This window comes from Ambystoma mexicanum, chromosome 12 (assembly GCF_040938575.1).
Source record: "Ambystoma mexicanum isolate Mex_15411 chromosome 12, UKY_AmexF1_1, whole genome shotgun sequence".
NCBI lineage: Eukaryota > Metazoa > Chordata > Amphibia > Caudata > Ambystomatidae > Ambystoma > Ambystoma mexicanum.
This window is the reverse complement of record NC_090936.1, coordinates 1,206,732,012-1,206,745,155: the sequence shown is the minus strand read 5'-3', so window position 1 is coordinate 1,206,745,155 and position 13,144 is coordinate 1,206,732,012.

Below are 13,144 nucleotides of genomic sequence, written 5' to 3'. Positions count from 1 at the left end.
CATTCCCATTATGCCCTATGGGGCAAAAATGGGAATGGGGAAGGGTAAAATGGGAAATGGGGATTTACCGCCCCACTCACCTTGGAATGGGGCGGTAAATCCGCCAACCACCATGGCGTAAACATAGTTTACGCCATGTTTGTAAGGGTATGACCCAGGCTGTAACTTACCGCCTGGGTCGTAATGAGGGCCATAGACCCTCATTACGAGGTTGGTGGTAACACGCCCAGACTGGAGGGTTGTCGCCCACCCCAAAACACTGTTTCTGGCACCTTACTTCCCAGTGCTACTGGGACATTATAAGTCCCAGCGGCCCGGACAGTCAGGTGCCGGAAAATGTAAGTTCCCATTCCCATTGAGACCCATTCCCATTGAGTACCATAGAAATGGGTATTTGGGAGTACTAGCACCATTGCTGCCAATGCCGATGCTTCCATGGCAACTCTGCCTGCCGGGGCACTGTACCCAGCAGGGTCAGACCTGTCGGGCAATGTGCCCCCGGCAGGCAGACTCATAGTGTGGTGGTCCAGAATCAAGGGTGCAGGTAAGCTTCCATACTTGTAATGAGGCCCATAGTCCCAGGCATGACAGGTCACTGCCCTTGATACTGAGAGGCAGGAGTTGGCTTCAGGTTGACACACACAGTGCACATTAAAGGTTGTTGGTATATCCTGGCTCTATTGTTAGTCCTGTGACCAGGCCTTCCGTGGGCCTGCTTGAATTAACCCTGATTAGAATGCAAAGCTACCACCAGAAGCTAACAAAGAACTGGCAGGATCCATGGAGCCTTTGTTAGTTAATTTGGCTAGCTATGGCATGAGGTAGGTTTTGCCTTCCCCTTCTGTGATGCCTTCATGTAATCTTGGTTGTCATATTCCAACTAAATTTGACCAGAGGCACAGCGCCTGTAGGCTGTGTCCACCCACACTACACATATCTATGTATATGTTGTGCGTTGAGCATAGGAAAATATGTGCGGATTAGCCCCACACATTTTCTGGAGGTTGATCATCCATCATTCAATTTCATTTAAATTTCAAAAAAGCCCAGGCGAGTGCACACTCACCGTGCGGGTGGTCGATTTCCTCACAGGAGGATTCCAGACATGCTGAAATCAGACAACGGACCACCATTCAGCAGTTTGGAGCAATATATGGCAATCCATCACAGGAAGATAACCCACTTATGACTGAAAGATTCATGAGTAGTTTAAAAAATGTTCTGCAAAATGAACTGTGCTCCATGTCACTCAATCAAGCAGCCAAACTGCAATACGATGTAGCACACATAATTTCAGCAACTTGCTCTTTTCGAGAACAATTTAGAGTTGCTAAGGGACTCTCAGCTCTACCTCTTCCTATGATTGATCCATATCGTTCCCAAGCTTTCTGTGACTCCATTAGTTCTTTCTTTGTTGAGAAAATCTGTAAGATCGGGAGCCGGATCAAATCAGCAGGTGGTGGAGCTTGAGACTCTATTCATCTACCAGGTACTTCCAGTGCTAGTGAGAGTTTGAAAGCTTTCAGGTTTTAGCCTGTCACTCGTGAGACTGGTTTTTCTGCTTTAGGCAAGCTTAACTCTGTGTCTCAGTTCGACCCAATTCCTCTCTATCTCATTCAGTCTCTAATGGTGGATGCTATATCCTTCTTCACTGCAGCTCATCACTATTCCTTTACTAATGGTGTGATCCCTGCCCCTCTTAAACATGCACTGGTCACTCCACTTCTAAAGAAGCTGCAATTAAAACCATCCTCTACAGCTAGTTATCAGTCCATATCTCTTTTGGCATTTCTCATCAAACGTATGGAATATATTGTCACTTCACAACGCTTGAGGTTTCTTGAATCTAATCATCTTCTGCATTCTTGTCAATCTGATTTCAGACCACTGATGGGCATGGAATCAGTGATGATCTCTATCATGGATGACATGGTGCTACCCTGGCATTGTAAAGAGGCCGGAGTTTTGATTCTCTATGTCCTCTCTGCAGCCTTTGATACAGTAGATCATGGCATCCTTCTCCTGTGTTTGACAACTGCCACTGTTTCTGGACCTGCCATTGTCTGGTTTTCTTCTTTCTTATCTGAACGAACACAAACTGTGTCTTTATTTCCATTTCATTCAGCTTCGGTTATGTTTTCTTGTGGTGTTCCTAAGGGTTCTTCTCTCTCTCCAAACCTTTTCAATATTTGACCAAGTCCTCTGGCAGTTTGGCCCTCCCCTTCCTACCATATCTGGGCATACTAATTTCTGTCCGATTCCTTGGGGCCGTACCCTGCACCAAGTAGATTGTTAAGAGTATAGGCATCAAAGCTCTTCTTGCTGGGCCCCGAGAAGCACAGATTTAGTCAGTTTGTAATTCAGGCTTTCTTAAACTTAAACTCCTTAAGAAGGTTATCCCTTTCATTGCATCGCAATTTCGATCCACAGTAGTCTGCGTCTTTTTTGGGATTTCATGACTACTGTAATGGTATTTACCATGGACAACCCGGATTTCCGATTCAATGCCTCAAGACCTTACAAAATTCAGCAGCGCACCTAGTCCTCAATGCACCTACATTTTTGCATGCTTCCCCGATGTTGTATCAGCTTCAGTGGCACCCTGTGAAAAGCCAAATAGATTTTAAGATCCTTTGTATTACACATCGGTCTATCCATCAATGTGGCCCTCTTTTCCTTCAGGATAAACTAATTTGCTATACTTCTGCACGTTTTTCGTGTTTGGCCTCTCAAATTTCTTTGAAGTTTCCTTGATTCCATAAAACCTGGGCAGGAGGAGCATTCTTCTCTGTCCTTGCCCGACACTGTGGAATTCTCTTTGATGTCACTTACGAAAGATATCTGACCATCTCTTCTTTCTTAAGGCTCTTAAAACGTTTTTGTTCTGATTGGATTTTTGATGGTTCTTGTTAGCTGCCTTCTTTAGCACCCAGATCCCTTTGGTCCATGGTTTGTGCTTTGCAAATTTAAATACAATACAAACCAATACAGTATGCTCCAAGATTATAGGAACTCATCATATGGAACAACAAGGAGATGTCCATCAGAGCTGCTGTTCAGAGTGCAACACCTTAATACCCCGGGTTATTACACAGTCTTACAATCCAATCCGAGGAAGGAAGTGGTTATACATTTGGATGAACTTATCAGCAAATGGCATAGGCAGGGATTAATAATGTACGGGGAGAAATCCTTCCTTGGCATCAAAGAACCAAACTTTCCAACTATGTATTTCTTGCCAAAACGCCACAAACCGTTTGACTACACACCAGAGGCCAGACCCATTCTCAGTGGGATTGGGTGGGCCACCAGTCCATTATCTGAATATATGGACGTATTATTAGCTTCGCATTTACCACAACTCAAACCCTACTTGAAAGGAGACAACTACTGTACTGAATCCAGTAAAAGATTACAAATGGGAGAAAGAATGGTTATTGCCTACCGTTGATGTTCGGCACTTTATACCTCAACAATACATGAGCCAGCAATGAAAACTATTGAATATGTATAAAGGGATAGCTCTGTTTCTCATTACCATCATCGGAATATGTTAATGGGAATGCTGGAGGTGACATTGAAACATAATAAATTCATCTTTAACAACACATATTACCAACAAACACATGTTTGGTATGGGCACCACAGATCCGCTAGCACTGGTCACCCTTTTCATGGGGCTCATCAAAGATTCAGCTATTTATACTAATCCCAAGTATCAGAGATATGTGATTTTATAGACAAAATACATCGACAATGTGTTTCTAATCTGGAATAGTAACACAACCCAGATAGAAGAGTTTACCAATAAAATCAACATAAATGACCCTGGTATAACATTCACAGGAAAATATTGTGCAAATGAAATCAATTTTCTAGATCTAGAGATTTATGTATCTGACATGTTCTACACACGTAATTTAGAAAACCAACGGAGCTCAATTCTATGCTTTAATCTACGAGCTGTCACCACAACAGAGTGATACGTAACATCCCAGTTGGGGAATTTATCAGGGCCAAAAGGAACTGTCATGACTCAAGGATGTTTCAAAGAAAATGTAAATTGCTCTCTGACAGATTTCAGCAAAGAGGCTACTCGAGGGACAATATAGGGACAGCACTTAATAACACCAAACACGGGGCAGAAACTTTGACACATGCAACTTAGACGCCTCAAGACCTGAAAAGGATGGAAATGAAATGTATAACTAAGTATTGTACTAATCACTTTAAGATTCGTAAGATACTCCGAAAACATTGGCATCTATTACTTTTAGATAAAGATTTAGCTGAACACTTGGGTAAAGAAGCAGCAATAGTATTCAAGAGAACGCAAACATTAAGAAAACGACTGAATCCATCATTTCTAACAAGCCCTATGTCGAGAGATAATCTGAGCTGGTTGAATCCAAGGAGATCTGGCTTTCACAAATGCGGTACTTGCACAATGTGTAATGACAAAGTGGTCAAATTCGTGAATGTTAATGGCACAAGCCAGGTGATAAAAGATTTAATTAACTGCAAAACGACTATGTTACACAATAATCTCTGTTTGCAAGAAAATGTATATTGGGAGTACAGTTTGATCATTGGCGACTAGGATCCATGAACATCTTTCATCCCTCAGCAGCCAAGACCCGAGACTCCCTTTGGTAGTACATTGGCAAGGGAACCACCCGATGCAAAATAGAAATCTGATCAAATTCATTGGTCTGAAAAGAATTTCTATGAACAGAAGCGGTGGCAATCAGGAGCGTAATCTGAGGCAAACCGAAGCAAAATTAATATGCCATTTAATGGCAACAGAAATTGGACTCAACGTTGATCATGAAATGTGCTCCTTTTTGTAAAGAACCTTGCTTGTAATCTCAATGAAATGTGATAAAATGTTTTTTCTGCAACACCAGAATCATTTTGATTTTAAAGTTAGCATTTTGTAATTAGGGCATGGTAAAAGCTGAGCCTTTATATATTTTATGTTCTCTTTACTTTAGACTTACTAAATACTTTAGGTTAATACTTTAATAGCTAAGCACTGAATATGTCATTGCAGGATAGCAGAAAGTGGACCTAATTTTGATTAGGAAATGGTTTCCATAAAGAAACATGTTTGCAATTTCAAATATATGTGGCAAGATGTACTTGCAAGTACTAATCTCTTTGAATTCACCCTGCAGTAATCAACCTGTACTGAGGACAAGGTAAAGTTTAATCTGTCACATCTTCTGTTTTTCATTTTTCTGACCTATTTAAGGACATAGGTTAGCATTTCAATGGTAAATATTGAATATGGAGGATGATATGCAGGCACCGATTTGCAGCGGAATGCACGTACAATATTTATAGTTTATTACAAAATGTTCCTGTCTGCAAGAGTAACTGGTGTCATGCTCCGATATATATTTGATTGGGCAGATTAAAAGATAGATATCAAACCCTGCATTTTGGAGAAAAAAAAGAAAAAAGAAAAGAAAAACAAAATGGCAGCCGCATTTGTTTGCAACAACGCAGCCAGGAGGGGATTCTAGCTGCAAGTATATAGGTAAGTGACTAAAATGAGATTTCACAATCTTTAGCAGAACATTTATTAATGGGTAGTGTCACGATGCCTGCCCCCGGAAAGCCAGACCAGGCCCAGCAACCCCGGAAGCAGGCATCATGCCACTTGAAGCATGCCCAAAAACCCCAGTTAGGGGCTATTTGGCTACAGTCCTGGCGCCTGTGGCGCCAGGCTCATAAGAATAAATTTCTTTCATTACAGAAAACTTACCTGATGCAGACCATGCTGCATACCTACCTGATGCAGACCATGCTGCACGAAGCCACAAGCCAAATGAGGTTTAGAGGGACTATTTTACCTCAGGGACTCCTTTCCTCTCGGGTGGGGATGTGGAAGAATACTTACCTGGAACATCTTCCAAGGCTATTTAAGCCACACCCGGACAGCCACACGTGCTTCGCGTTATTCTGCGTTCTGCTGCGTAACGCTCACCGTGTCTTCAGCAGCTCCAGTCTTCAGCCACGCCAGCTTCAGCCCTGGAACACCTGGAACAAGAAAAGGAGAAGGAGAAGAGATCAGAACAAAACCCTTACCTGAATCCCTGATCCAGCACATCGTCGATCTGGAAGAGAGAAGCCTTCACAGTGCCTCGCAGCGCCGCGCTGAACTCACCATCCGGGACTGCATTCCTTTACTCCATCGCGAACCCAGCATCTCCAGGCCATTCTTCTACACCTGGGGGAGTCAAGAACAAATAGGTGAGCAAGGGCAATACAAACCACCCCCAAAGACTTACCTGATTACCACAGGGGGGTACTCACCTCATCTCGGGTCGGCGCAGTCAATCCTGCATCACCGCCGCACCCCGACCCCTAAGGGGAAAACAAGGACAATACAACCTACCCCCAAAGACTTACCTGATTACCACAGGGGGGTACTCACCTCATCTCGGGTCGGCGCAGTCAATTCTGCATCACCGCCGCACCCCGGCCCCTAACGGGAAAACAAGGACAATACAACCTAACCCCAAAGACTTACCTGATTTACCACAGGTGGGTACTCACCTAATTTCGGGTCGGCGCAGTTAATTCTGCATCATCGCTGTACCCCGGCCCCAAAGGGGAGAACCACAATAGACTTACCAGGATCTTACCAATTGCCACTTGGAACTCTTCTAGTGGTTTAAATCTGCAACCTGCAAGGAATCTGGCAGAGTGAAGATCAGACTTTTGAACTCTTACGAACGATTGGACTTAGAGTCAACACTGGAACTCGCCAATTCCTCCACGCCAGTGAAGTAACTGGTCGTCTATGCGCCCCTGCCAAATCATCAGATGAGATTAAGAGGGGACTTCAGGAGTGTTCTGTGGGCAGACAAGGGGAGTGGGAAGGCGGGTTAACGCTCAGATTACGGGCGGTTAATTCCCCTTCTCCATTGCAGAAAGATATTTGTACGAGTCCAACAAACGAAGTTAAGTGGGTCTGTCCAGTCTGTCATCTCGGCTCTACGTGTTACTCTGGTGGAAGCAACAGCGGGCCAGTCCAGATCGATGCCCCCGTGGGAATCAGGTGAGCGTAACAGGTAGCCCTATAAATATTCCTCCTCACGGGGGAGTATTACTTTTTCTTAGATACTATGAATGCAGATATATCACTATATTGTTCAAAATATGCAAGCTACAAATGAGAGTCGCGGTTTCTCTGCTGAGTGGATGATGTCATTCCAATCATTACGCAATGTATAGCATTTTTGCTGTTTAGATGGCGTCAATCACTCTCCATGAATCGCACAATAATCACGCATTAATTGCACACAATACTGATTTGATTAAGACTGTTAGGATTAAGAGTTTACAAGGTAAATACGTTTGAGTTTTATTTTAGGAATTCATTAGTACTCAAACAGTGCCCTAATACTTAATCAATATTCACGGTTTGTTGATACAGGGACTTAATCTTAACTGGTCAACAAGGTTTGATTAGCTTTTAAATTGGTTCTCATTCTGCAGTTACTAATGTGATGAGTGAGGGAAGCAAGACCCCTTGGAGAAATATTTCTATAGATTGGCGACACGTCAACAAACATAACAATAATCATCTCTACTTGAGGGCTAAAGCTACATGAATGGCAGACACTATTTGTCTGGCAGTTTACACGTACAATGTTCGCATTCAAGGAACAGGGATTATCCCGGCACTTCACGATCCACCCACTCTTCATCAGGTTTAAAGATTTTTTTTTCAACTTTTGGGGTGGGTAAGACCCTACAATTAAGATTACATAACAATTGTGTAATCTGAACCAGTTTTGTCACTACATTAGATGACTTTGAATTGCAATGATGTGCAATGTTATACGTGATTTGTATTAACTTTGGAGACTGACCATGTTAGGAATTGATTTTCTATTGACATTTTTTCACCAAATCTATCAGTCAGTCAAAAAGTGTATTCCAGATTCCAAAAATCCATAAAACACATAAACCCAACATAATACATACAATGATAAAACACCCATCCTTTAAGAGCATCCACAAAAACCACACTGTACATTTTTAAAACAGTCACAAAGTAAAAAAAACATATAAAAATACAATATAAACTGCGAATACTGATGCAATTTTAAAACATATCTAAGAACAATATGCCCTATCAATATCACTCAACAGAGGAATCAACGGCAGTCCTTACTCTGAATCCTTAGTATCCCCTTTCTAACATACATCACTCTTTTCAGAAAGGTGTGTAATGCCCATGTGATCAAAACAGAATCTGCACTTAAAAGAAATAAAATAGCCTCTCTGTAATGTCGAATTTAAGACTCCCTACGAACTGGATTTAATGTCGCTCTTCGAATCCCAGTGTACCCTGGGCAAAATGTTAACAGGTGTGGCAAATGTTCAATGCTGTACCCACACACCGTGCATGCAGCAGAATCCGGATAGCCTTTCCAGTTCACGGTGTTCCCTCGCAAGACTCGAGGACAGTCGAACCTTGCCCGAGTGATTAACCAACAGTCTTTTTTATGGGCACCCCAGATTAAATAGGGTTGAATCACAAAAGGCCGGCTAATCATTACATGCAGTTTGGCAGGATTATGTTCATACTCCAAAAGTGTTCTCTGCTTAGCACACGCTTCATGCAGAAGAAATTTGTACCCATTCACCTCTGGTTTATATATAAGAGCAGCTGGAGGAAAATAATACTTAAATTGGCCTCTCCTAAGGCTTTAGCTACATAATCCAGCCGAGGAATTTATTGCCACCCCGTCCTCCCAAAACAGAACTAATGATGAAGTGACAAAGAGAGGCATGTACATTTGCCCATTACCGGGCCCAAAAGAGTATAGGGGCAAATGCCCACTGATCCTCCCAGAATTCCAGGCCCAGTTCTCTGTGAATAGCAGTGCATGCTGAAGAGTTAGGGAGACCCAATAATCTCCTAAAAAATATAGTCTCCTTAATTTGTAACTCATCCGCCTCCTGGAAACCCCACAATGGGGCCCCATAAAGTGTAACTGCCTTTGATTGTGCAACATATATCTTAAATACCACATCAAGTGGTTGACCCTCAAAACAACACTTAAAACGAAAAATGCCCCCTATTTGTAGGCTCATTTTAGCAGATTGTTTAATTAGGTGTGCCTTCCCCGTGAGGGCTTCTGAGAATCGAATCCCCGGGTAATCAAAGACCGTCACCCTGGGGATAACTTCTCCAGCACAAATCATGGGTCACGTTGCAGCTGGCCGTTTTCTGCCCAGACATGCCATTAGAGCCGATTTTGTAGAGTTCATTTTTAACCTTAAATTGCTCATAAATGCTGCATGCGCATTAATCAAGGCCTGTAATGCTGTCGGGGGTCTGGCTAGCAATACGGTGTCATCCACATATGCTAGCACAGGAAATGCCCGGCCCCCCACTACCAGAAAATCTGCCAATATAGTCAACAAATCCTTCTAGAGGCCATTAATATAGAGGCAAAAACAGATTGGGGCTAGAACACAACCCTGCCTCACTCCAAAGCAACCCTAAACCACGCTGTGCAATGACCCCCCGGAACACTACACACACATGCCTCATTATCGCTGTGAATTTCCATCAAAACCTTCAATATGTCCCCAGGACAGCCCATGGACCTGAGCACTGCCCAAAGCTTTGACCTGTCAACCTTGTCAAACAACATGCTCAGGTCCATAAACGGTAAGTATACCACCTCTCCCCTTCAAAAGACTGCGTTGGCCACCAAAATATACAAATTAAGGCTCTGCTCCATAGAACCTACTCCTGGGCGGAAGCCGAACTGGATGTCAGAAAGAAACGCTTGTTCCTTCAGCCAGGTTTCAATATGGCCCAGTAGCACTCTCCCAAAGATCTTAAAAGAGGTGTCCAGTAATGATATTGGTTTATAGGCACTTGGGCTTGCATGGTCCCCCTTCTTAAATATAGGGAAGATAATAGCCCTTTTCCAGGATGGGGGATATCTCCCTGATTCCATGCAGGCATTAAACACCACCGTTAAAAGAGGTGCCCACAAATCCAGGTGGTCCTAAAAGAGGTCTGATGGTATCACATCAGGGCCCGGTGCCCGATTATGGGCTTGCTGACTTATAGCCTTAGTTACATCATCCAGCCCAAACTTTAAACAGGAGGGAATTAGCCCTACACATCCCCACATATTCTCGCCCTTGAATAGATTCCCATAGTGTTCCAGTCAGGCTGCTTCCTCCGCGTGGGGACCACCTGCCTCATTAATCATGCTGACCCCAGGACCCCCCTTCACATACTCCCAGAAGGCCCTCTCGTCATTGCTTTCAGCAGCATCCAGAAAGCCATCCCAGGAGGCCCCTCCAATTTCCAGTTTCCTTCTCTTTAGCTCTACTTGGTAATGTGCCTTGGCCTGGGCAATCTCTCTTCTACAATAGGTAGGGCCTTTGAAGTCAATAATAATACTCTCTGTGCGCTTCTACACGCCTCGTCAAACTAACCCTTGCAAAACACTGGGCCCTTCCCTTTATGTATTAGCGTAAATCTTTTCGAAAGGGCTCCAGTTAGTTCAACAAATTGGTCCACTATTCGCCCTGACGAAGAAGTATCCTCCAATATACCAAGTAATAAAGCTACATTCCCGAGAAGGTATATATATGCAAATTCTCCTCCTTTATTGTCCCCCATTTAATTCTTCTTGCACCAGGAGCCATCTCCCTGATTGGACATAATACAGAGTCCGTTTGTGCCCCCACACCCAGCATCCCCTTTAAACAAAGACGAATGGGGTGGTGGTCATTGTTCACATCCGGAATCACTTCAAAGCTTAATGCCTGATCCCAAAGCCTCACAGAGATGCAGAAATAATCAATTATCAAGGAGCCCAAATGGTTATTAAAGGTCGCCAGGCCTGGGATATCTGGGGCCAAGCAGCCATTAACAGTGCGTAACCCCCATTCCGTGAACCATGAGCACAATTGGAGACCCTTATTAGAGACCCTTGTGTCCCCCAAAATAGGGGCAGGAATATTCATAGATAAATCCTCCAAAGGGTCTTGTAAATCCCCATCCATGCCCATTCCCATTTTTATGTTAAAATCACCTCCCCAGACATACAATTCATTTCTACTCCTACCCGAAGACAACAAATCCTCAATAAACCCCTTAAGCCTGGCTAGTCTATCAGCCTCTGCTTTATGCGGACTATTATAAAAATTGATAACACAGATCGGGTCACCCCTCGCGGTAGAAAGATGGACCACCTGAAGGAAGTGCATACTTGTTTCGACCACCTTAACCCTACATTCGAGGGAGATTTTAATCTACTGTGGTGAGTGAGGGAAGCATGAGCCCTTGGAGACATATTTCTATAGATCGACGAAATGTCAACAAACATTAACATAATCATCTCTACATGAGGGCTACAGCTACATGAATGACAGACACTCTGTGTCTGGCAGTTTTAATGTATAATGTTCGTTTTCTAGGAACAGGGATTATTCCGGTAATTCACAATCCACCAGAACGGCTTCATCATGTTCAAGAATTTATACATTTTTTCAACTTTCAGGTTGAGTAATACTCTGCCGTTGAGATTACATAACAATTATGTAATCTGAACCATTTTTGTCACTACAGTAGATGACTTTGAATTGCAATGATGTGCCATGTTATAAGTGATTTGTATTAACTTTGGAAACTGACCCTGTTAGGAATTGATTTTCTGTTAACACCAAATCTATATATCACTTTCAACAATTATATTCAATACCGAACAAGTTATAGGTCATTATACTAATGGTGTTCATTATTGTTTTGTTTTCTCATTTCCTTTCAATCCATACCTACCTCCAACCCCTACTTCTCTGTCGTTGCACATTTTTATTTAAAAAATACATTTTCAATTCAGCAAATGTCCAGTTTTAATAAAGGCCAGAGGCCGAAACACGTATAAACCGTAGGACGCACAACTGTTTAAAATCTTTTCTGGCGCAACCTGTGTAGTGGTAAGTCAATTTTTCCTACCAGATGCAGAGTGAAGACAAGACTTCCCCACATATCAGGAATTCCGAACAAGGATGAAAGAGGTCTACTAGCTAAGGATGTCGTGGGAAACAGAGCATGAAAGGCTATGCTGATGCAAGGAGGAATGCCAAGACTTACACGGTACAAACAGGTGACAAGGTCCTCGTATGCTGAAAAAAGGAAAGAAAGTCAGGCTCCCGATTTGATCCAAATCCCATGACGGTGTCTCATGTATAGGGCACAATGATTATGGCTCAGTGGACAAGTAATCACCTAGAACATCTTGCTTTTCAATAAAACAACAGAGAATGACAAGGAAAGCTGTGATGAAGAGAGTGGTGGAGGGGATTGATTGTAAGATCAAAGAAATGAAGCTGCTGAAGAACCTGCAGAGCCCCCTTCGAGACCGACAAGATGCATTTGGAGACCCGTGAACCTCAATGAAGAAATCTGACAGGGAGGAGATGTTGTGTCCCCGAGAGGACACCGTTAATGAAAGACGAGCGCTGCCTTGTCACACAGACGGTAGGTATATTGTGGAGTGCATTCCGCGCGCTTGAGCAAGAGAAATGTACCGTGCACGGCAGTCACCGGCTTGAAGGTAGCAAAGAAGGTTGTAGTTATGCTGTTGGCTCTGTGTGTGTTAATTCCCACGTTCTTGTGCATGCACAGACACGTGGTCTCATACACGCCTCTCCAATACCTCCCTCTGTGCCCGCATCTAGAAGGCGATACGACAGTAAAGTAGTACCATAAAAGGATAATTTGCAGAAAACAGAAGCGATCGTGACCTAACCAATCTCTAGGATCCCAGTGGACCGTGGGGGCAGTCCAGGGTCAACATTACCTGGATTCAGTTCTTGGTGGCTTACACATCAGACCCAGTGCCGAACAATGATGCAAGCTGATCAGGCTCAGTTTGGGCACATAGGATCATGGAGACCTTGGCAGCAAGCATGATCTGAGTAGGGGCAAATGCATTTGCTCTGTTCGGGTGAACGGCAGTGATGCAAGTGATGCAAATCCGGGGTCCCAAGAGTGATTCGCAGTTGGCCAGGCCAGGTTAGGCTTTAACCACTGGGAGAGGTCAGCGAGTGATGCTCCAGCAGTTTGTGTCAGCAGAAGATGGTCGTC